Genomic DNA, 26,030 nt, shown 5'->3' with positions numbered 1-26,030 from the left:
ACGAAAGGTAAGTAGACTTAACACGTTCAAGCAGTTGGGTCACTGTTTACATCCTAAGTAGAGTTAGGCTCTTCTCAGCATATTGACTTCAAAAGGTGAAATTCTAGAAGAGCTGCTCTTGAGAAATGCTCTACTGGTACAGGATGCTACAACCAGGATGTTGCCCAGTGTTGGTTGTATGGATCATGTTGTCGAATCTTGACCCATCCATACTGGTTCTCAACCTGACTCTGGGAACCATTCAAAATTCTGGTATTGATTGTTAAAGCTCTTTTTATGGTTTGAGACCAACATACCTGAAGGATGACCTTCTGTCCTACGAATCTAGCCAAAATTTACAGTCATCTTCAGAGGCCCTGCTTCAGTACAATCACCTTCTCTCAAGTGGCACCCAAACATAGAACTCTCTTCCCAGAGAATCTCGTCTGCCTCCTTTCTATCTTTCACTGGGAAGTAAAGACTTTTTATTGTTGTCGGTCATTCTCTCAATGATCCCTCTTTGTGCCCAATGTTTCAGTAGCTTAAAAAAATTTTTTTTTTAAATTATATCATATCAGCCTTTATTGGCCTCAACCCAACAGTTTCAAATGGGTCACCGTGTTGGTCTGAAGCAGCAGAACAAATTTAGAATTCAGTGGCACCTTTAAGACCAACCAAATAAGACCCTGAATAAACCTTGTTTGGTCTTAATGGTGCCCCTGGACTCTAGAGATATGTAGTGAGATGTAATACAATATGAGCTAAAATCATCCAAGCTAAAACTCAAATTGACAATAGATTATTGGTATGCTTAAACAAAGTCAGGTAAAGAAATATGGCCATGGTTTTGGTTGCCTGGGATTTTGATCACACAATGGTTGTTGAACCAATGCCGTAGAATCATGGATGTCTACTTCCCGCATGAATGGCTTTATGATATACTTTCTGTGGTGTCTCACAGACTCTGGTTGCTCTGGTGCCCAGAACAAAGCCTCTCACAAAGGGTACTTTTAGTCATCAGCCTTTGACTATAGCAGTTGGGACTCATGTCAACATCAAACTTTGTTTCAAAACTTTTATATATATAAAAAAATGGGGGGGGGGAAGGAGTGGGGGAAATGGCTGGAGAGGCAGCTGTGATGGGGCTGAATCTCAGAAGGAAAAGAACGGAGGAGTCAGAAACCTGTGGAAGACCAGGTTTTCATAAAACAGGTTGCAAGGTTTGTTAGGCGCTTAGGAAACTGCAATAGTGCAGTGGGTGTAAGAGCTGTTACAAATTCTGCCTATGAATTTTGAAACATGTATCTCTGGGATTAGAGCCTCTTGTGGCGCAGAGTGGTAAGGCAGCCGTCTGAAAGCTTTGCCCATGAGGCTGGGAGTTCGATCCCAGCAGCCGGCTCAAGGTTGACTCAGCCTTCCATCCTTCCGAGGTCGGTAAAATGAGTACCCAGCTGCTTCCTGGGGGGTAAATGGTACTGACTGGGTAAGGCACTGGCAAACCACCCCGTATTGAGTCTGCCATGAAAACGCTGGAGGGCGTCACCCCAAGGGTCAGACATGATCCGGTGCTTGCACAGGGGATACCTTTACTTTTATCTCTGGGATCTGCTCTTACCCATGTTTTAACATACCTGCTAGAAATCCAAATGTATTCTTCGAGAGCCCCCACAACCCACACAGGAACCAATTAGGAATTGCAAAAATGGACCTTGGGGCAGAAAAGCAAAGGTTTTTCTCCGAAAGAGTTACAATTTCCCCAAATTGTTCTTTGACCCTAGGTGCAGTTCTTGTCAGACTCCTTGATCACAGAGATTAAAATGACAGTTTGTTCTTCTCCTGCCAAATCAGAGATACTTGTTTAAGGGGGTGATTTCACAAAAAATAACAAACCCCGACGACCTCCTCCAAAGTGAAGGCTATTTTTGCCCCATTTCAGTGCCTCGGTTGAATTTCCCGTGTCTTGCCTGTTTCTGTTGTCCGTTTCACTCTGCGGACCTGTCAGTCACTTACCCGATATATTTTCTCTATATGACACAGCTAGCAGGGCTGTTTGATTTCCAGTCATCTCTCATGTAGGCTATAAAACCCTGGGGGTGAACACCACCATCTGTAGATTGGACTCACGGACAATGTGGCTGCTCAAAAGTGCCTTCTAGTTATGTGTCTCATCATTACCACAATTGTCAGGGCTTCTTTTGCTCCCGGCCAAGCAACATCTGCTCCCAAACTCTGAATCTGCCACTAATTAAGAAGCATTCTTGTTTTTTCTCCAGCTGACCTACTTCATTCCTTGGCTTAAGCAGTCGGAGAGGTTGGTGGATGACTGGCTACGGGGCCATCCCCCAAATCTGTTCCACTTGCTTAAGGAATTTAAGTCACAGTGTGGAACTAGAAACGAATCAGATGGGTTTCCTCTGGGCTATGGGAAATTGTTGCCTCCCTGTCGTCCGTTCTGTTGAGTTTGGCAGCCAACGTCCGCGTTTCCCTGGTTCGAGCCTTTCCAGATCTCTTAGACTTCAGGGGCACAAGAAGTTAATTGTTTCCCAATAAAGGCAAAATGGTGAGAATGATCTCCAGTGTCAGGAGGGGAGATTATATATGATAAAAACACACACTGAGTTGTCTGAGGGCTATTTCTTGTTTCTTGTAAGAGCAAACTCTGTCTACTGCATTTCCCCCTTCTTCTGGGTGATGTACATGACTCTTAGTTTCTCCATTACATCTTCACAGTAATCCTGTGAGTAGGATAGGCCCATGGTCAGGAATAAGTAACTGGCCCAAGGTCACCAGGCCTGAGTTTGATTTGAACATGTTATTTAGAACAGGGGTAGTCAACCTGTGGTCCTCCAGATGTCTATAGACTACAATTCCCATGAGCCCCTGCCAGTGTTGTGGCTTATGGGAATTGTAGTATATGGTCATCTGGAGGACCATAGGTTGACTACCCCTGCTTTAGAAAATGAAAGGGTGTGGCACATGGCAACCTGTCTGTTGCAAAAACCCTTGTAACCAAAATTTCACACCAGTGTGTGCCCCACCACTGTATTGGTTTCTGATTAGCTAACAGGTTCAGTTCAAGGACCGGTTCCGCACAGAGCCTCAAACGTCCATAGACCAGAGCTCCCAAATATTTTTAAAGGCATTTCCATGTTTTTTAATTAACACTTCCACGTTTCTATGAAGAATCACCACAACAATAAAGCATCCCCCCTCCCTCTTGGGATTCTTTATGTTTTGGTCTCTATTTATGTTTGGGTAAATTTGTGAGATGCTCTAATTGGTAACTGGACCCTGATGAGTGATTATGTGTGAACAGTAAGGCTTAAAAACAAAGAGCACATACAACTAGCTGATCAGGAGAGGACTTCATCATCACACGGCCCCCTTTCCCTGTTAAAAAACAAATGACAGAAAACACAAACAGGAATGTGTCTTGGCTGCCCAATCTCAAAATTGACAAGGACACTGAACTGAAGATTTTATTTTAATTTGGGGGAAGTATCTTTGTGGTCCCACAACAACATGGATCTCACCATTTTTTAAAAATTCTCGGAGCAGAAGAGGAAGGCAGGTGTGAGGGTGGGCAACCGCAGGGACTATCGTGCATTTATCCCACTACACAGGCTTGACCTTGTTTGCTCCCTGATGTGAAGAACTTTAAGAAGTGGCAAAAGTTTTGGCAATTTCTCTCATCACAAGGCAAATCTGGCCAAAACCCATGCCAGCTCCTGCACAGTGTTGGGTTGCTGCCAGCATCATGTGGAAGCAGCACTAGAACCTGTGAGCAATGAGAGCCTGTCCAGGGGCAGATTCCTTGTGGGGATGGGATCTGCTGGTTTTGCAGCTCACCTCCAATAAATAGAGATCAGCTTATCTGGAAAAAAAGACTGATTTGAAGGGTGGACTCCATAGCAATATATTCCACTAAATTCCCTCTCTGACCCAAATTCCAGTTCCAACCCCAAAGTCTCCAGGTATTTCTCAACTCAGAGCAGGCAACCCTAAATACAAGCAATTCGTATCTTTTGCAAGATGGCCAGAAGTTAGTGAATTAGAATCAGCATGGAAGATGAAAAAGAGAGGGCTGGGTGAGATGCTTAGCCCTACATTCCAAGAATATTACTGTCATGGCTTCCACTGAGGTATCATAGGAACTGTAACTTGATAGTTTTTCTAAGTGAAATACCTAGCACCCCTGCTGGCCCACTCCAGAACTACAGTTCCATTGATTCTTGAGGAGAAACTCCTTTAAGTTTGAGGTACCAACTTCTCATGCATGACTAGCTGGTGCACTCAACGCACCATCTGGTTATATTGAAATCAAAACTATCTGATCAAATCTGAGGATGCTTTGCTGTTCCTCAAGCAAGAACAGAAAGGTACAGGTGTTCTCTGACAGCATGCATATCTTCATCAGGAACCATCCCGCCTCTCTTGTGTTCAGCTCTTCCACTTACATCTCTGTGTAAAGGTTATGCATTAGCAAGAGCAAACAAAACATGACACAGTGCCAGAACATCACAAAACATCACAAAGCATTCTATTAAATATTTAAAAGGGGAAACACACAACCTATATTTTACCCAGAACAGAAGCTATGTAAGAGGAAAGTTCACCCTTTAATGAACATTTAACATTTGTTTTTAAGTTCCAAAATAGCTGTTAAAAATACAAGGAAATTTGAATGCATATTTTCTCAATTTTTTGTCGTGTCCTAGGAAATCAAAGTGGTAAATGAAAAATCCTGTCTTTGGGACATAAGAGGTTCCCTCCTATTGTCATATCTATTGATATGTCTCATGGAATATCATATCAAAACCAATATTGAGAGTTTTTAAGGCACCATTAGACTTGTGGTTTATTCAGTGCCTACAAGTCGTCGATGTTTTTAGATCAGAAGCAGTTTTGTCTGTGTACATTTTTGGAGAAAAAAATGCAAACCTGCTCAACAGGAGTTCAGATTGTTCAACATCAAACAAATCTGACCCGACTGTAACAACAGATCATAGTTAGATCATTTCCCTGTCAGTGGGGATCAAGAAGACCGAGTGTGGGGTGGGCAAGTCCACCTTATCCCTGCTGTCACCTATCCTTTAAATGCCTCCACCCTCACTTTCTCAGGCAGCGGAGACTGCTGCCAGGGAATGTGAGGGGAAGCATTTAAATGGCGCATGAAGCAGCTGATATTGACACCATTTAAATGCACCATTTAAAAAAAGCAACCCACAACAAATGAATGAGTGAAACCTGCAATGGCTGCAGGTACAAAATGCGTGACAGAAAACTACAAAGAGAAATTGAAGTAAAAAGAGTTTCTTGTTTTGGAAGAGAAAAAGGGAATCAGGTGAATCAGGGACTGAATGTAAAAAAGTACATTTTGGAAAAATAAATTCCACTCTTCACAGCAACAATAGATCAGGTTTTGCAACTGAATCTGCCTCCCTTTCTTGGATTGTACTGAGTCCTATATTAAGAGACTTCCAGTGAGCATTCCATATGAGTTCAGATCTGAAACTCATACCTGATGCTGGTTTGGTAGATGCCTAGATGGCCTCTCTGAGCCTAAGCGACCACATTTCTGAGCTCTCAAAAGCAACACTGGCACCAAAGAGTCATTGCTGAATGCACAGATTGGAAATTTCCTTTTCTGGTCTTCACAGTCCTCACAGACATTGGTGGGGATGAGTCAAGAGGAACCATGGGCTAGACCAGTGGTCCCCAAACTTTTTATCACCGGGGACCAGTCAACGCTTGACAATTTTACTGAGGCCCAGTAGGGTAGTCTTTTGCTGAGGGACATCGCCACCACTTTAGCCCCTGCTCTACTTGGAGGAGTTGGTTCTTATATGCCGCTTTTCTCTACCCGAAGGATGCTTAAAGAGTCTTACAGCCTCCTTCCCTTTCCTCTCCCCACAACAGGCGACCTGTGAGGTGGGTGAGGCTGAGAGAGCCCATATATCACTGCTCGGTCAGAACAATTTCATCAGTGCCGTGGCGAGCCTAAAGTCACCCAACTGGCCTCATGTGGGGGAGTGCAGAATTGAACCCGGCATGCCAGATTAGAAGTCCACAATCCTAACCACTACACCAAACTGGCTTTCACTTGCTTTCCCGTCAGCACCCCTGACTTCCGCCTGCCCATTGGGGGTGCTGCCAGCCGAGGGGGAGCCCTAGCCATGGTGGCCCCTGGAGAGCACCAAAGGTGAGCCAGCGGCAGAGTGGCACGGCAGTCCCCGAGGCAGCAGCCAGGGAGGAGGACGAAGAGGAGCCGTGGCCCGGTACCAACTGATCCACGAACCAGTACCGGTCCCTGGACCGGGGGTTGGGGACCATTGGGCTAGACCGTTCCCTCCTGGTCATCTACACAATTGAGATTTATAAACTTTCACAGGATCTCTTTGGATCAAATCCCCAGGAGTGATACGAGATTGAACCTAAACAGGATGAAACTGTAGGAAACAGTTCCTCCCTAACAAGGAACCCAACCTAAAATCTTTCTTTAACCAAGATCCCCAGGCATTTTTCTCCTGCTAAAAGAAATAATGACTGGACCTCCCAAAGAAGGGTCATCATTCTCTCCCTATTGCTCATCACTGTCTCTCCCTCCCCTGTCAAGCTGGTGAGTTGTTTTTGCCTGGAGCTGGAATATTGCTCATTAGCGGAATGGCATGGGTTCATGCGGCAATGTCAGTTCAGCTTATGGACTCGCCATCTCCTAGCCAGCCCTGCAAGTTTGGGGAAACACTTGAGTATTTTTTAAAGAGATATTTCAATAAAGAGGAAACAATATTTGTCGAGTGCATGTGGCAAACAAGCCTGAGTTGAATGAATGTGCAAAAATACTGAAAAACAACAACAATAACAACAACAAAAAACAACGCAGACAATACTAATTGCTTCAGGGCAAATCTAGGGAATCTTTGACCTAAAGCTGACATTGATTTGAAAGGAGAGCGCCTACAGTTTGGATGCGTGGATGGAAGAGGAAATATTTTCTCCTCCTCGTTTTGTTTGATTCTGAGATTCAGTTCAACAGGCAGTCACCTAGGCCCATTTTTAAAAAATGTAGTACACCTGGGAAATAAAAGAAGACGATTTTGAACCGTCTTTGAAGAGTGATGTCGTCCCAGAGGAGCTGACCTGCCAGCATCGTGACAAACTTTCCGTGGAATAAATCTGCCCAGTGGATGCTAAAATGGATCATCCTTTCCGGTCTCAAATTACACGCACGTTTGAGAGTGTGGGAACTTCTAGGTATGCATTCGATAAACATTGATTTCACTCTTATTTACAGTAGCTTTAACTTTCCCAGGCATTAAGGATTTCAAGCGTTTAACACTGCGTTAAAGTACGTGTATGTTAGTGATATATGAATAATGGCCATTTTTATTTCCCAAGGTAAAAATTATCACTAATTTAGTTCCCAGCCTATATCGCTGGGATATTTCTTTGTGACAGTCCCAATTTTAAATACAGCAAGGAAGTAGTATTGGCTGTTGATGAGCCATTGGCCGCTTTGTTTAGAGTAAGTCAATCAGAAGGGTGCTGGAGAAGCTACTAGGTTTTGCTAACATCACCAGACACAGCCTGGTATCCAATAGTAATGTGGAGGGGCTTGAGGAGAAAATGGCGGCAGTGATGGCATGATGTCAAGAAGTAGCATCAGTCTTCCCTAGGAGTTACCAGAAACTCTACTGTGAAACCATAGCATTTCTTCCTAGACTGGAGTGGATCAACAGATGGAGCAGAGCTCAAACAATGGCTATAAGTCACATGGTATGGATAGAACACAAAGAGGCAGTGATCTTTGTCAATACAGACTGGTATCCCCATACCTATGTGAGCCTGTGGCCAGTATTATACTATTAATATATATAAGGACTTGTCACTGATGAAAGAACTGAAAACGGAGATTACCTGGATTCCATTTTGACAGAAGTCCTAAAGAATAAAGAAAAAAGAAAAACTACAAAAATAGGGAATTTTTCTTTCTTTTACGAATATATTTATCATATTGCCAGTGGATAGGTCTGTTTCGCTCTGTTTGGTTTAATTATTAGACCGTCCTTCTTATACTCTTGTAGGACCTCTTGATCAGACCTGGGTTTTGACCACTGTGTGACAGACTGTTGGCCTAGATGACGTGATCCAACATGGCTTCACTTATGTTTTGATGTCACATTGTCGGTCTAACAGTATTTTTTTTTCTTTTTTGCCTGTCACCGGTCATAGCTGCAGGGGGAGGTTTCCTGCTATAGCAGGAGACCTGTCAGCCCTGTGATGTAATCTTCTCTGAGCCACAAGGGAGGAGCAGAATATAAATGAAAAAAATTAATTAAAATTAAATTATGCTCTGAGCTACTCTCTGCAGCAAGCTTTTGTTGTGAGTTGTCCCAACCAGCACCCCTGTGGGTAATGTGGGAGTAGCGAGTTGTCTTTTGAGGGGCTAAGCAGGAATTTTTGGGCACTTTTTCAAATTGGTCTGGAAGGGGAAGCTTTTTTGTCTCTTCCGTAGTATCTTTGAGATTGGAGGTATTCTATGATTAGGCTGCATGGGGAGGTTTGGTGAGCTTTTTTTTTTTTTTTCTTTTTTTTTACTGGTTTGACCAGGCTTTCTCAACCAGGGTTTCTTGAAGACCCTGGGTTTCCCAAATGGGTGAGAGTTAATTATTTTAAAAATATTTTTTAAAACATTGTTAAACATTTTGGGTTGATATTGGTTGGTATGATCCCCCAATGTCCAAAGATGGGCCTGAAGGGGGTGAGGAGGGGAGGCCCCCCAGGTGGGCATGTCCACAGCTCTGCCTCCCAACTATATTCTGTACAGTCATGCTACTTCTGGGGTTGCTTGAAGCCTGAAGAATGTTTCAGGGGTTTCCCAACAGTAAAAAAGCTGAGAAAGGCTGGGATAAGCCATAACTTTGTTTCCAGCCTCTTTGCTCCAGGCCTCTGCACTCAACCTCTGGGAACCTTGGGGGGTGGGGCATGGGGAGAGGAAACATCAAACAAATTCCTGATAACCACTTCTGGGGTTTTCCTGGAAGTGACAGCATGATGGTCTAGAAATCCCTCAAAACTCTATGGTAAAACCATAGAATTTCAGGGACTTCTAGAGCCTTGTGACATGGCTTCCCACCCATTTCCTGTCTACCACTCTTTTAAGTAAATGGGGCAGGGGGGGGACAGGGGAGCAATGGGAAGAGGTCTTTCACCAGGGCAATCTTAGTTTTGTCATGAACAGTGAGAGTTACTACAGCATAAGTAGGCCTAATTGGTGAATATCCTGCAGCATCTAGGGATGGGGGAGATATTTCCATGCTAGCCTATAACTAACAAATGGCTGGATGTGCTAGAGAGGGGTACCTTTAGTGGTTGAACAACATTAACTGAGCCCTGAGGTGCTAAGTATGGCATGCAATGGATGAGGCTTAACATCTCTTGGCCCTGTTTTGTGTGAATATATGAAGCTACCTTTGACATGGGCGAAGTTTGGAAGCAGGGAAGGCTTGCACCAAATTGCCGGTAGACAAGGTAGGCTGCTTATGAGCAGCTGTCCACACTGATATACTCAATGGGGGATAATCCATTCATATTTATCTTGCATATTCCAACAGCAACAACAGTCACTAACCAACTGCCTAGCAGGAATCCTGTCAACTGTACAGGTGCAAAAGAAGCCCTTTACCTACTGAGCGTTTTCAATCTGTTTGTTCATTTATTTGTTACAGTCATTCATGGACACAGAGTGTTTTCAATTGCAAACATCACCAGGCCAAAAGCAGGGTAGTCCATTGCAAAAGTGAACTTTGTAAGCAGAGTTGGTTTGATTTGGAGCACATGCTTTGCACAGACCACTGAAAATCACATGTCTGCACGGAGGGGCACATGGCCTCCAAATAAGGCAGGCATTATTGTTGTCAACCACCCTAAGCCCATGTGTGGGGAGGAAGAGGTCAAGAAATCAAATCATAAATAAATAAATAAAATTTCGGAACGGTTCGATCTATGTAAAGAGAAATCAGTGGCGACATCTTTTGCGAGGCATTCTACAGGAGTTGTGTAACTGGGAAGGAATCACAAAAGCTCAAACTGGTCATAATTTGAATAAGGCAGAGGGAGAGGGAGAGGGAAAGGGAGAGGGAGAGGGAGAGGGAGAGGGAGAGGGAGAGGGAGAGGGAGAGGGAGAGGGAGAGGGAGAGATGAAAAATAGCATGGCATCCCAAGAAATAACAAACAGATGAAGGGGAAGATTGATAAGACAGCATGCAATAGCTTAGCAGCACCCAGTGCAACAGCATATGGAACATCAGTTTGGATAAGGACTGGTGCATATCAATAGCATTGCACTCACACCACTCTGGGCTGATTTCCCTCATGCTCAAGTGTTCTCCAACAGGAAGAATTACAGCTGTAGACTTACAAGCTACTCCTGTACCTCGAAGGAACAAAAGTCTTGTTTGAATGCCCAATATTGTAGATTTGTGTATGTGCGAGTGGGGGAGAGAAATAAGTAATACATGCGTGGTCCCGTAGAGAGATCAGTGGATATCAGAATTCCAGGAAGTGTTAAGCAGTTCACAGATCTTGCTTGGAGCCAGGCACATGCATTGCTGTGTAAGAAGAGGAAGGGGGAAAAGTGACATGTTCTCAGACCCACCGAGTGAGAATGAGCTCTCTCGATTTCATGCAGGGAACAATACTCCATGGCTAGTTGGGATGGATGAGCTGGTTTCCCCTGTTACATGATTTTAGAAATATATTTATATTTTTCTCACTAGGCTGGGTTCCCTGGTTTTTATCGCTGGGCTTGCCCCATAGGAAAATACCAGCAGTAGTAGAATAGATCAATGACATTAAACCCACAGATTCAAAGAAGCAAAGGAGAAGTAAAACTGAAATTGAAATTTGACTTGTTGACTACTGGATCACATTTAAGATTCTGGGTAATCACCTTCAAGGCCGAATGCGGTCTGGGCCCTGAGTACCAGAGAAACTGCCTTTCCATCTATGCCCCACAGAGAGCATTATGCCCCACCAACATCAACAAACTAGTGATCCTTGGTCCCAGGGAAGCTTGCCTGACCGTGACCAGTGTCAGGCCTTTCTCTGTCCTAGACCTCACCTGATGGAATGAGCTCCCAGACAACATCAGAACCCTATCAGAGCTAAAACAGGGCCTGAAAATGGGAGCTCTTCCACACGGCTTTCAGTCCAGGTGAGTGAGCCACCACCAACCAGAGCCCAGAGGCCCCTTTCACTACCTGCTGCCCTCATAGAACAAATCTGAATCAGCAATGCGGGGAAACCAAGTCCCATTGTTGAACATCAAACTGGAGGGATGAAACAAATCATTCTATATGACTGTATTATGAAAGTTGTGCACGTTATTACTTTTAAAAATGTTGTTATGCGTTTCAAAACAAGATGTAAACTGCCCAGAGCTGCGAGGGTTTTATATATTTGAATGAATGAATGAATGAATGAATGAATGAATGAATGGATGGATGGATGGATGGATGGATGGATGGATGGATGAATTAATGAATTAATGGAGTGAGTGAGTGAGTGAATGAATGAATGAGTAAGTGAGTGAGTGAGTGAATTAATTAATTAATTAATTAATTCAGATGGGCACAAGAAGGGCAAGAGATTCTGGATCCTTCCTCCTGGCTCATTCTTGTGAGAGTCAACCAGGCTTCACAACTGTCCAACTTTTTTCATTGCAGCTGGACTTGAGACAGAGAAAACGTTACAACTTGGATCAGATCCAGCAGTCCTTCAGTAGAGGTTGCTGACAGTAAGCCCTCTTCCCCTCTTTTCACTCCTGAGATGACAATGAGTAGAAGGATGGATGCAGCAGTTTTGCCTTCCCTCTACACATGGCAGTCCACTGACCCACATTATTTTTATACTATACATCCTGTAACCTAGAAATTGGTTTTCAGGGCATAAGAAGAGATTGCTGGGGAAGAAGAGAGAAGGGGCTATGGCTCAGTAGTAGAGCATCTACCTCACATGCAGAAGGTCACAGGTTCAATTCCTGCCATCTCCAGTTAAAAATAACCAGGCAATAAGTGATATGAACAGACTGCAAGCCACACGCATACAAAATCCCTCACAAAACATTGTCTTAGCAAAACACCACACTGCCCATAATCTGGTTGGACAAGATCTTGCACAAGTGGGAAAGCAAGTGGGAAAACGATAAGCATGGCTCAGTGCAAGCAATGATCGTGGTCTTTTTTTTTAGAGTTTCCACTTGCACAAGAACTCTAGCAAAAGCAGTAGCATTGCACTGGCTTCGGCCCTATAGCTGGTTCCCCATGGGGATGTTTAGCTGTGTAGCTCTTATTGCAAAGGTATGGCAGAGGGGAAGCAGTTCTGTGTGTTTTTCTCTCTGCATTCTTCTGCCCTCGTTGTCTGCTTTTAAAACAAACAAACAAAAAAAACAGAAGTTGTGAGATTTTGCTACAGCATCATCATGTTCTAGAGAGCCAGTTTGGTGTAGTTCTAGAGAGCCAGTTTAGTGTAGTGGTTTGGAGTGTGGACTTCTAATCTGGCAAGCCACGTTCAATTCTGCACTCCCCACATGCAGCCAGCTGGGTGACCTTGAGCTCACCAGAGCACTGATAAAGCTGTTCTGACCAGGCAGTGATATCAGGGCTCTCTCAACCTCACACGCCTCACAGGGTGTCTGTTGTGTGGAGAGGAAAGGGAAGGCATATAAGATCCAACTCTTCTTCTTCTTCTTCTTCTTCTGATGATGATGATGATGATGTCTTCCCATTCCCAGAGTATCAGCTGGAGAATATGCTTGGAGGTGCAAGAGGCGATAACGTCAGACTACCGAAATTTCCTAACAGACTGTCGCTCATCAATCACGTAGGCTGCCCAGGAATTGTGCCACAAACTGTGGTTTAAACAAGCCGCAGTTTATTGTTATATTTGAATGCATTGCATGCTGCCTTGGTAATGAAGATAGAAGCTAAATTGCATGCTTTTTAAAAAGTGCTTCTGAAGAGCCCAGATGCTTAGATTTCTTTTTAAAGAACAAAACTGCATATACACAAAGAAGATCACACTCAATAGCTTAGGAAAGTATAATCTATGTAAATGCATTTATTCCACTTTTTAGCAATTCCCTTTGCAAAGACATCGTTTCTCCAGAATTTTATTGAATTAATCATGACAGAGCAAGATCAGTTTGTGAAGAGAGCAGAAGATAATGTGTTTCCTTTATTTGATTTATGACACTCTCCACCCAGGTTTCAGCGCAATTAGATATTCATTGCTTTCTAAGAGTCCTCATCCCATGCAACCTGCAGCATTGGTCTAGTGACAGTTTCAATGCAGCAAGGAAAGCTACCAAATATGCATTCGAAGTCTTTCACCACCTCCTCTTCAGAAGCGTCTCTCCATTCCCAGAGGCAATTTCAAGTGGGATGAAATCCAAACAATATTGTTGAGCAAGGCAGTCAAAGAGATTACATGTACAGCCAGATCCTGGATAACATGATATTCAATAATTGTTGATAAAGCTGTTCTGACCGAGCAGTGATATTAGGGCTCTCTCAGCCTCACCTACCTCACTGGGTGTCTGTTGTGCGGAGAGGAAAGGGAAGGCGACTGTAAGCCACTTTGAGCCTCCTTCGGGTAGAGAAAAGTGGCATATAAGAACCAACTCTTCTTCTTCTTTTTCAAAAGGAATACCTGAATTGGTTTGGTATCAGTTTGCACTGATACGGTCCATGCAATTTTTTGTTGAGCCACAAGATGGCTACCACAGGAGGTGGGGTGAGTCATACAATGGTGACAGCTGGTTACCTTCAGTCATGCAGTGAAGGGCCCTGTGCCGTGGTGGCAGGTGCTGCCAAAGCAGTATTAAAAAAAACAAAAAAACAATTGCAGTCAATTTTGTCCTTTGCTGGACAAAAGCCCTACTTGACCCTAACCCTTGGTAGTCACCAGGAAAGGGGTCAGCGGGCACTGTTATGGCTACAGGCACCATGAGTATGTTCTTTAAATCAGGGGTAGTCAACCTGTGGTCCTCCAGATGTTCATGGACTACAATTCCCATGAGCCCCTGCCAGCATTTGCTGGCAGGGGCTCATTTATCTATCTATCTATTTATTTATTTATTTAGATTTATATACCGCCCTCCCCAAAGGCTCATGGGAATTGTAGTCCATGAACATTTGGAGGACCACAGGTTAATTTCCCCTGATTTAAATAATTTATCTTCTGAAATTTGCTTCCATGCCACAACCTATTGTTTGTTAGATAGTATCTATCAACTTCAATTGATCATCTCTCTATCGGCTATCAATCTACAACCTTGTTTCGATCGACAGAGAATAGGACTTTCCTACTTTATGTTCCCCTTTGGTTTCAAAACCCCGACTCAGGATCCTGAGAAATGATCTCCTCAGTATGCATGAGCAGCTCGATCTCATCCCTTTGTACTGTCATGTTGCGAGTCTAACAAGCTGAAAATACGAGTGTGAAAGAAGACGACATTTTGGGATCAGAGAAACAGGCAGCTAATTTATTACGGAGACCTACTTCTCTGACAATCAGTAAAAGCTGGATGTAACCCCTTTGGGATTATATATATATATTTTTTTGACATGGCAGATGAAAATTCTTTTCCTCTTTACAATGCTATTTTCTGCCTTCATTGAAATTGTCAATTACCTAACTGGGCAACACAGTGTTTGGAATGGATGGTTATTTGCAATGTGCACACACTCCCTGATTTCAGAAACTGCAGCGAGAAAAAGGTGTACCAGGTCTTCATTCAGCCATTTAGAATGACCCTTTGTGTGCCACAGACTAAGAACGGAACAGTTTCCATCCAGGGCTTTCTTCTTCCACTTGCAGCTCAGAAGAACGTGCTAAGCTGGGGAAGAAAGGGCCAAAATTCTTAGATAAATGCAAGTTCAGTTCCATGCACGTTATGGCAGGGAACTGTGCCATTCTCCATGGGGAAGGAATAAAACTGCCCATTGCCAGGTCAGGGTAGCCAAGACTGTCAAGGGGACCATCCAACAGTCATGCACACTACATATCTTGGATATTCTAACACTCCATGGGGATAAAATTAGGGTTGCCAGCTCTGGGTTGGGAAATACGTGGAGACTTTGGGGCGGGAGCAGGAAGTTGGCAGGATTTGGAACGGGGAGGAATCTCAGTGGAGTAAAATTCTATGGATTCCACCCTTCCAAAGCAGCCATTTTCTCCAGGGGAACTGCTCTCTAGTGTGGAGATGAGGTGCAATTCCGAGGGATCCCCAGATCCCACTTGCAGGCTGGCATCCCTAGTTGCAGTGCAGTTTAAATGAGGCCTTCAGAATTACACAGGAAAGTTCTTTGCCTCACATTGAAATCAGGTTATTGTGTACCCTAGAGTAGCGATCCCCAACCTGTGGGCCGCTGACCACATGTGGTCTGTCGACTAACTGGAGGTAGGCCGCGAAGGACGCCTTCTCCCCCCCCCCCCCGGCCCTTTACAACACACTTCAGGTGTCATTGTCTCCCATCACTCCCAGATGGGACTGTCTCGTTGGAGAGAAACAAGCTCAGGGTTCCCATTGATTTGTCATTGTCATGAGTTAAAATTTCCATGAAAATAAAATGTTCCTTGTGTTCATTGTTGTGGCGTGTCTGTATCTTATTTTGAAGGGATGTTTAAACATTACCATAGCGATCAGAGAGCGTTAGGGCAGTGGTTGAGAGTAGAGGAGTAAACTACCCCACACACACACTGGGCCTGAGTAAAATTGTCAAGCGTTGAGTGGTCCCCGGTGATAAAAAGGTTGGGGACCACTGCCCTAGAGCAGGGGTAGTCAACCTGTGGTCCTCCAGATGTTCATGGACTACAGTTCCCATAAGCCCCTGCCAACAAACGCTGGCAGGGGCTTATGGGAATTGTAGTCCATGAACATCTGGAGGACCACAGGTTGACTACCCCTGCCCTAGAGGATTGTTGTGAGGATAAAACAGAGACGTCCCTTCTGTATATGGCCTGGAATTCTTTGGATAACTCAGGGGTTTGGAATGCAAACATTCAAATCAGTTATGGTAGCTGAGCTCTTATTTAGGGCAGCCTTAATCCAGAATGTAGCCCTTCCTCTAGAATCTTCTGCTCTCAGAATCTCACACTTTAATATCTCTCTACTCATCCACACAGAGTGGATCTGCCTTGGAATTTCGCTATTAAGCTATAACTTGGCCCAAGTGCCGATTATTGTGACAGAAAACAGTGATGTTTTTACAAGGGCAGTCTGTATGTTTTCCAGCTCTGAAATCAATGGACAGTTTTAACAACAGTTCTAGTAAAATCTAGCTCAGCAATTACATCTGGTTATAAAACAGACAGTGGAGATTAAACAAAAAATAGTGCATATTCTACCTAACAGGTGGTAGGTTTTAGCTATACTTATAACATTTACTTTGAGGAAACATTGCTCAAAGAGTTCCAAAGGGCTGTTTTAAAGTTAAGAGTTTTCCAAAATGAGTCTAGACTAAGTTGGACTGGCCAGGTTGGTTAATAATAATATGCTGTTCACCAGAGTATATGCAAACACAGATATAGGTGAAAACTCCTGTTGAATGATGAAAACAAATGCATTTTAAAATGAAGCAGACACATAAATATGCAGCCCAAATTTCTCTGTTGATTGCCATCACAGCACATTAAGCCCTGACAGACATCTTCTGGGTCCTACGATGTTCAGGGTCAGAATAGTAGAAGGTCCCAGGTTCAATCCCCAGCATCTGCACTTGAAAGGATCATGCAGTAGGTGATACGAAAAACCTCTGCCTGAGGCCCTGGACAACTATCTTCAATCGGAGTAGACTATACCAGGGGTAGTCAACCTGTGGTCCTCCAGATGTCCATGGACTACAATTCCCATGAGCCCCTGACAGCAAATGCTGGCAGGGGCTCATGGGAATTGTAGTCCATGGACATCTGGAGGACCACAGGTTGACTACCTCTGGACTATACTGTCTTTGACAGTCTAATATTGTGAATAAAGCAGCTTCATTTTGGTTGGTATAATTCTCTCTCTCTCTCTCTCTCTCTGTATGTGTATATGTATATAAAAAGATAAAGGTATCCCCTGTGCAAGCACTGGGTCATGTCTGACCCTTGGGGTGATGCTCTCTAGCGTTTTCATGGCAGACTCAATATGGGGTGGTTTGCCAGTGCCTTCCCCAGTCATTACCGTTTACCCCCCAGCAAGCTGCATACTCATTTTACCGACCTTGGAAGGATGGAAGGCTGAGTCAACCTTGAGCCGGCTGTTGGGATTGAACTCCCAGCCTCATGGGCGGAGCTTTCAGACTGCATGTCTGCTGCCTTACCACTCTGCACCACAAGAGGCTTTTATATGTATATATACACACAGATATATTTGCCTTCAAAAAGAAAACTGGATATAAAACACTAATCTAAGAGATCTGAGCCAACAAATGAGAGAGGGAGTATATTTTCCATAAACAATAAACCAGTTTATAAAATTTAAATTCCAGGCAAAGAACTCAATCAAATAGCAACAAATGAGAATAACAAAGTAACAACAAAATAAAACAGGACATTAAAAAACTAGTAACAAAAGACATACTGGAAGATTAACATTTTTAGTTGCCTTCTAAAAGAAAACTGGATATAAAATGCTAAGCTAATAAGTTTGAACCAACTAGTGTATGTGTGAGCTGTCTTAGAGGCGGAAACAGACTGGCCCTTTATTTTAACTGCAAGCACATTCCATGACTTTGGGTAAAATAACAGAAAAGTCAGTGTTTCTAGGGGAGTCTTCTTCTGGAAGCTAAGATTTCAGAACTAATGAGGTAAGAATGTCCCACATCATCCCTACCACCCAGGACCACTGGGCCCATTCTGCACACATTGGATAATGCACTTTCAAGGTACTTTTACAACTGGATATTCCTGTGCGGAACAGGAAAATCTAAAGTGCATTAAAAGTGCTTTATCTTACATGTGCAGAATGAGCCCTAGGTGAATTTTTTTAACAGACTTCCAGGGCAAGCCCCAACAGAAAACATGACAATAACCCAGTCAAGAAGGTACCAAAATATGATGGAAATGGGTTTATCTCTGTTAGCATACCCATCTCATATAGCAACTAAAAAGCTAATGTCAGAACAGATACTTGAGAACGCAAAAGTATTTCACATGTTTAGCTCATTAGTTATCCCCTCCCAGTTAGGCCTGAAGTGACATAAAACATCTATTTTATCTTCATAACGTTGTGAAGATGGACAGGCCAGCAGAGAGTGACTGGCTCAAAGCAACTGATGGCAGAGCTAGGAACTGAATGTGGGTCTTCCAGATCCTATTCCAACTCTCCATCCAGTACACCATGTTGGATCTCAAACCAGGATTTCTTAGCTGTTCTGAAAGAAGGAACCAATTGGCCCTTTCATTTGCCAGGGAAGTTCCCAGCAGAAAGTCTGAAAAACCTCCTTTTAAAAATAGATCTTTAAAAAAGTCAAATATCAAAGATGATGAATGAGAGTCAGGGATAGAGAGAATAATGGGAGAACGGGCATGCACCCCCCCCCCGCAAGATGAAAAATAACAACTACAACAAAAGATTCTTTAAAAATCAATTTTTTCAAGCTCTAAGAATCCTACTCATCGTCTGTAAATATCCTGACTCAAGTATCCCTGGATGCGGTCCTTAGCTTAAGGAAGGGTTTCAGCTTGGCCCATATTTATATACACGAAGTAGGCAGCATAGGTTAAGACATATATAAAGCAATGTTCAGCTCCCCATCAGTAATCTGTATCGAAGCCCTGGGAAAGGCTGTTTTGCCTCCAAAGACCAATTTTCTTCATCCCTCTTCAAGTGGGAAAACATAACGCAGGCGGTTTCCGTGCCTACCTGCAAATGACTTTTCCCACTCCGCTAGTTATAACAGTGCTTGCTTCAACAAAATCGTTCATCAACCAAATCTGCTGCCCTAGAGGCTGGGAGAAAGGAGGATAAGAGGATATTTATATCTTGCAGGTGTGGCTCAGTCATCCAATCTGCAAAGCTGAGCAGATCAAGGCAGCTGGTCTCTAGCATATATATGTAAAACCACCTCTAAAAGGCTTAGCTTCCTTTCACACACATGCCGTTTACATACAGAGAAGGGACCCCCCCCCATACACACAGAGACCCCTTTTCTTTTCAAAATATCATATAACGTAACAAGGTGTTTCGTTCTCTTCAGTTGCCCAAGAGAAGAGTTCAGCAACCATATGCACATAACGCTGGCTGTTAGTGCTGCCTAAGAGGCTCTCTCAGACAACATGGCAGAGTGAGGCGATTGTCTAATGCAGGGGTAGTCAAACTGCGGCCCTCCAGATGTCCATGGTCTACAGTTCCCATGAGCCCCTGCCAGCATTTGCTGGCAGGGGCTCCTGGGAATTGTAGTCCATGGACATCTGGAGGGCCGCAGTTTGACTACCCCTGGTCTAATGAATGAAGAATGCCAGGCTTGAATTAGCTTTCTGTTATGCCTCTGAAACAGCCCTTCGTAAGTTTTTTGTTTGTTTTACCATTGAGAGACCCCTGAAACAGTCTTCAGGCTTTGGGAAATCTCAGAAGTGGTGTGATCATGAAGAATATGGTTGGGAACCAGAGCTGTGTATATGCCCACCTGGGGCCCCTGCCCTCCCCACCCCCTCCAGGCCCATAATTGGTCATTGGGAGGGGGCAGGTCAACATTACCATATATGGTCATATCACCTGACAAATGATTAACAAATTTTATTATTCAAGCTCATACCTTGAATTAAACTTGGTTGGTCTTAAAGGTGCCTTTGGACTCATATTTTCTTACTCTCGACAAGGTTGCCAGATCCTGTTTGGGAAACCCCTGGAGATCTAGGGATGGAAGCTGGGGAGGAGATTTGCCTCAGTGGGGCAGAGTCCACCCTTCCAAGAATCTATTTTCTCTGGGGGAACTGTTCTTTGTAGTCTGGAAATGACCTGTAATTCTGGGGGATCCCCTGGTCCCTAATTCTTACATGGAGGAGAGGATGAAGCATTGATTGGTGGATTTCCGGGGAGCCTGCATGAAAGAGGGGACCGGGATTTGTTCATTGAGCTATTTCTGACCAGTTGCCAAAACAAAAGTTCAGGATGTGATGGCAAGAGTACATACATGGCTTGTCATGCCACCTCTAAAGGGCCCAGGAAGAAAGCTGGGCATTTGTCTGGCTTGTGTTCACTGGTGACAACACAGTAAGAGGAGAAGAGGAGGAGGCACACTGTGACTCTGAACACATCCCTATTCTGAGACCTCATGGGCAGGGCCAAGGCAACCTGGAGTCAAACCAGTGGAGGGGCAGGACAAAGACAATGACACTCTGGCATCCTGCATGTATAGCCCTCTTCATAAACTAGAAAGCCTGTGCAATCCTTATACAATGTACACTTGATTGTTCTTTGTATGTGGATTGAGTAATTCTGATGCTGCAGTCAACAGATGTACAGCTGAGCATGCGATACAAGCCCCACATTTCTCCAGGTGCAGATCCCCAGATGCATTCAAAAAGCAGATAAGTCTTGGTTTTCCTAGATATATATACAAGCAAATATGCAGGACATACATATACGTCCTTTCACTGTGACACATGACCAGGGCCAGTATACATTCATATGAATTCGCCAGTACCTGGATACTGTTGTTGTTAGCCGCTGTGAGATGGCAGACCAGGAGTGGCGGCTGATAAATATAATTAATAAATAATAAAAATAAACAAGCTGATTCCATCAGATTGTAACATGATTGCTACTCAATGCGCAATCCACAAAAAATCAAGTACTCTGTACATGGATTGTTTGTGTATTCAGTGTGACTCGTGAACAGAGCTATATTATATACGCAATCCTATTCAAAAGTCTTCAGATTCCATTCAAAGTGTTTGGGGACAGACTGAATCATGAACTTTTTTGATTTGAGGACCAAAATGCTTAGGGTGCTTTCTTACGAGCTAATGCTATAAGCCATGAAGAAGAAGAGTTGGTTTTTATACCCCACTTTTTTCTACTAGAAGGAGTTACAAAGCGGCTTACAATTGCCACTTCCTCTCCCTACAACAGGCACTCTATGAGGTAGGTGGGGCCGAGAGAGCCCTGATATGTATGCTCTGTGAGAGCAGCACTATCAGGGTTGTGATGAGCCCAAGATCACCCACCTGGCTGCATGTGGAGGAAGAGTGAGGAATCAAACCTGGCAAGCCAGGTTAGAAGCCACGGCTCTTAACCACTACACCAAACTGACTCCTATGAACTATGTTGCAAACATAGTCTAAATGCCCTGAATACTTGACAGCCTGAAAAAGAGACACTGTTACAACTGGCCCTCATTGAAGCAAAATCCAAAATAGTTAATGACATTATTTTTTTCATTTAGCTAGACAACTGGAATCTCATAATATGTAACCCTCATCATATGTTTATGGGCTAACACCCCAGGTTAAGGCATTTTAACATTAGCTAGACAGCAAATGTATTCCTTATGATCATTTATGAAACCTCATTGTAATTTAACTCAGAAACGGGTATACAAAAACTTGGGGGGAAAGGAATTTCCAGTAGAAGACCATAAACCAAGCTCAGTTTTTGTACCATTATACATTATACATTATACACTATACACATAGCTTTGGCTGTCTTAGTTCCTGTATCTGGCAAGGAAGAAATGCCACAAAGGCTGTGAGAGATTATTTAAAGTAACCCCCAACCACTGCCATGTTTTCTGTTTTATGAACATGGAACATTATCTAAACCATTCTGTTTTCACCCAATAAAGTTACTACTTCATTTGAGCCAGTTTGCCCTGGAAACACAAGGTTATTTTAAACTTCTTGATTACCTTTCCGCATTTTTTTCCAAGACATATTTTAAAAAAATGTAAACATGGCAGAAGAGAAAGTAATTTCCAGTAGCTGTCTTGTGAGACCGTTTCTTCATTAATGGATAATATATTGTCCTTGGCTTCATTTGCTTTCCCGGTGGCTCCTTGCATTTCGGTGCATTTCGTACAAACCCAAATTCACTCGTGCTTTTATCTTTTAATTTCTTCAGAAGCCTGGGAGGCAAGAAGTGTTGCATATCATGCTACGTGAATGTGACTAATCAGTGTTACTTGCCCTTCTCATCACAAGATGACCTTTTGTCAACACTTGAGAAGTTGTACCGTTTTTTTCCTACTTGGCTCCATGAACCATGTCTATAGCTTCAACATTTCAGGACTGCTATTGTCCTTGTCCTTGCATTGCACTTCTCCCCATTTTAATATATGGCAGCAGCTAGTTAGAAGGACATAAGGAGATAAGAACAGGTATAAATACTATAGCTCCAAATCTAGTTTCCAACAATGGGAAGGTTTTGGAATGTCCATATTCTTGTCAAGGCTCAGATGAATCAAGGAAACTGTTCCTCGCATTTATTTGTGTGTTTCTCCCACAAGAACTGTAGAAGACATTAAAAAGTTTGAATTCCAAGGCAACTTTCAGTCCAACAAAGTTATATTTGAGGCATATATATTTGTTTGCATGAACTTCATGCACATGTTGTCACAGTCCTTCATGAAACCGAGGCGGCATTGCTCAATTGCTCAATGCAAAATTTATCCTGTAAACCAGAGCCACGCAAGATGAAAAATAAATAAAAAGGGTTTCACTACCAGAATATGAAAAGATTGCTGTAATTTAAAACGCAACAACAAGAAGATATTTACGGGTTTTGGGGAGAAGGGTTTTTTTTTTTGACAAACTAAAATCCAGAACTGTCCTTATGGAAGTAGAAGACCAATACACACACACACACACACACACACACACACACATACATTATATAATCTATTATGCTCCAGATTTTAGATGTGAAAACATGTGTGAACTCTTGAGTCTGGTAAATGTGACTTGAGCACATATTTGCATTCCAAAGATATCTGTTTTCATATGTGCTAATGTGTGCTCACACCATTTTGACCACACTTACACTGCAGTCTTAAGCAGAGCTAAGCCCATAGAAGTCAGTTTTTGAAGGTCCATGAATAATGTTCAAAATATGTACATTCTATGAGGAAATATAATAGGGTAATAATAATGGATCGCAGGTCCAGTTCACACAAGGGAGAAGTCAAATGGCAACAGGAATCTTTGGATTGCCTCTTTTAAGGAATTTGAAATTGTCCCTTGATCCCGGGACTGCTTTCAAAATAACATTCTTGGCCTAACTTGTTACAGTAAAGTTGTGTATGTAAATTCCTGAGGGGGAAAAACCCTACGAAGAAAGGTATTATGGGGAATATGCAGGACATTTCACACCAAATGATGAAAGGCATCGCTATGTAATTCATAAAGTGTAAAATATAACATATGAATATGCAGGAGAAGAAATTTATAAATGACTGCCTTTGCAGATTGATACCTTTGGAATTTGCAAGTTACATTTAGTTACATTAAAATTCACCATAAATGTCTTTCATAATAAATATTTCTCAGGTAAACATCAGAGCAGTTTTAATATTATGTTAAAACATTCAGGGTCTAATAAATATCCCCCTGTGTCTGTGTGTGTGTTGGAGAGGGGAGGGAGCTATTGTTGAATCTTATGTTCCAACTTGGCTTCTAGGTTTAGACTTGGAGGGAGATTGAGACAGCACTTGAGGGGAAAAAAATACTTGGAACACTCCTTAACAGTGAAGAATTTCATGGGGAAAAGTACAGGGATTAGCTGTAAATCCAGTCTTCTTGGAATGGGGAGCCTTTTGTGGTATAAACCTGGTAGTTTTATGACTTTGTTGAAGCCCACCCCTCCCTCCCAGGTCATGCTTCTTGCTGTTGGCAATCTTTTGCCCATCTGTCCCTTTTTGTCCACTGGGGATTGCTGGTCATCCATGCAGAAATAGTTTGTGTTTGGGGGCTTCTTCTCAGATAAGCTTGGGGAAAGGACCCCCTGAGGCACTATCCCTAAAATGTCTGGATAATATTTCCTTGTTTGTGACATTTGCTGTCCATGGAATCTGCCGAGGCCTTCTCCAGCACCAGAGTTCATACGAATCAACTCTCCTCCTGTCTGATTTCTTCATCATTCAACTTTCACAGCCATAAAAACATGCTGGAAATATGGTAGATCAAAGTAATCTACATTTGATAGTCAGAATTATGTCCTGGTTCTTCCATGCTTGGTTCAAGCTGATCATTGTTGAATGACCCAGAGCAATTTGTCGTTTAATTTCCCTACTGTGACCACTGCTCTGATCCATTTGTGATACAAGAAGAAGGTAAGGTGAAAGCCCTCTGCCTGGAGAGCCACTGCCAGTATGAGGAGATAATACAGACCTTGATGAACCATTGGTCTGATTCCATATAAGGCAGATCAATACGTTCATCCAAAATCCCAAATCCCTTTGGGTCTTGTCCTTTGGCTCATGCTCAGAGGCTCCCTGTTCTGGTCTTGCCCAAGTTTTAAGCCTGCAGGCAAGAGAAAATGTCAGCCCTGATTCTCTAAGATGCATTATTCAAAACAATCCACAACAAGTACATCGAACAAAATGAAAGATGCACCAGATCTTTCAGGTTTTCTTTCCCCCACTTTTCCGTCAATATTTGCATTTATCGAAATTTGGGATTTTCATCAGATGAACTGGGAAATCTGCCATGCATTACACTGGAGGTGATGTTAGTAGCCCCTCGACCCTAATAACATGACCTCCAACTGGCAGTGACTTTCCAAAGCCCTTGGAGATGGATTTTCAAATCTTCTTCTGTAAGATTCAAAGGCCCTTTAATTGCAAATCATGTATGCTACAAGCAGCCATAGCTGTTTCACACAGAAGCACACAAACCTTGTGTTTTATGGTGTTTTTTAAAATAATGTTTGACGATCTTTTCACACTTGATCATCATCATTTTTCAATTAATTCATTAATTCATTTTGGTTTGCATGCATTCAGGACAATGCCTTCTTCCCCCATCCCTTTTATCTCCCACCTCCACTGCATGTGATGCAAACTGAAGCTGCTGGGGCTGTTGTTTCATCTTATGGGGCTGTCTCCGGGGGGGGGGGGGCAGCTGGCCACGCAGCCGATGGGTGGGCAGAGGAATTTTTCTCCCTGTTCCTCTGCCTTCTCTGGCTCCGCAAATATCCCAGCATTTCCGAGATGTCGTGACTTGATGGATTGTTGGAAATGTACACCAGGGGTGGGCGGAGATTCTCCCATCTGCCCATTAGCTGGCAAGCAAGCTGGCCAACCCCTTTCTGGGCACAGCGTTACAAGCAGCAGAAAGTGTATTTGTTTCATTTGGTTAGTGTTCCCAATGGGGCACGGTCCAACCAATGGGAAAGAAGACAAGGAGAAGGGAGAGGAGGAGGAGGAGGAGGCATTCAAAGGCAAGGCTTTCCCCTTTGATTTTTCAGATCTGGCAAAAAAACAACAACACCGTTTTTATTTATTTGGAAACAAATGCACATCTGTCACACACCAACACCGTAATATTTATTGCCTTACAATGGGCTCAGAATCATTGCCCTCCATCCTCGTCCAGGCCAATCTGAGCTCAGGGCTGAGATTTATTTATTTTTTAGCCAGAGACTTCTATCCCATAAATAGGGCTGCTACTCTCTAGCATGAATTAAACACCGGATGCCTCATTTTTGCTCCTTTTTCTTTGTTTCTTTGCTACAGATTTATTGCTGTATACTGTAGGTTCACCCCCCCCCAGTTGCCCCCCCCTCCCAAATAAATGAATTCAATCTTGGCATGGAAAAGTTCAGAAACGAGTGTGTGGGCATTCCTGTCAGGAACCAAGCATTTGAGACCCAGCAGATACCCACAACAGACATCATTCTCAGGCTTCCGGCTAAAGCTTTATTTGGAGAATCAGGAGAGGTCAGCACTTCACAAACAGCTCACAGACAGGAAGCTTGACAGAGATGTTAGGGAAGAAGAAGAAGAGAAGAAGAAGAAGTAGAAGTCGAGGTAGAAGAAGAAGAAGAAGAAGAATAAGAAGAAGAAGAA

General features: G+C 43.2%; 1 long non-coding RNA gene across 1 annotated transcript in view; it reads left to right on the top strand.

The window, feature by feature from the left end:
- The window catches only part of LOC143842580 (uncharacterized), a 134,541-nt gene that overhangs the window by 89,170 nt on the left and 19,341 nt on the right, over nt 1-26,030 (top strand). The window lies entirely within an intron of this gene.

The sequence above is a fragment of the Paroedura picta genome, chromosome 8 (assembly GCF_049243985.1).
Source record: "Paroedura picta isolate Pp20150507F chromosome 8, Ppicta_v3.0, whole genome shotgun sequence".
Lineage (NCBI taxonomy): Eukaryota > Metazoa > Chordata > Lepidosauria > Squamata > Gekkonidae > Paroedura > Paroedura picta.
This window is presented reverse-complemented; position numbering and strand designations above follow the sequence as displayed.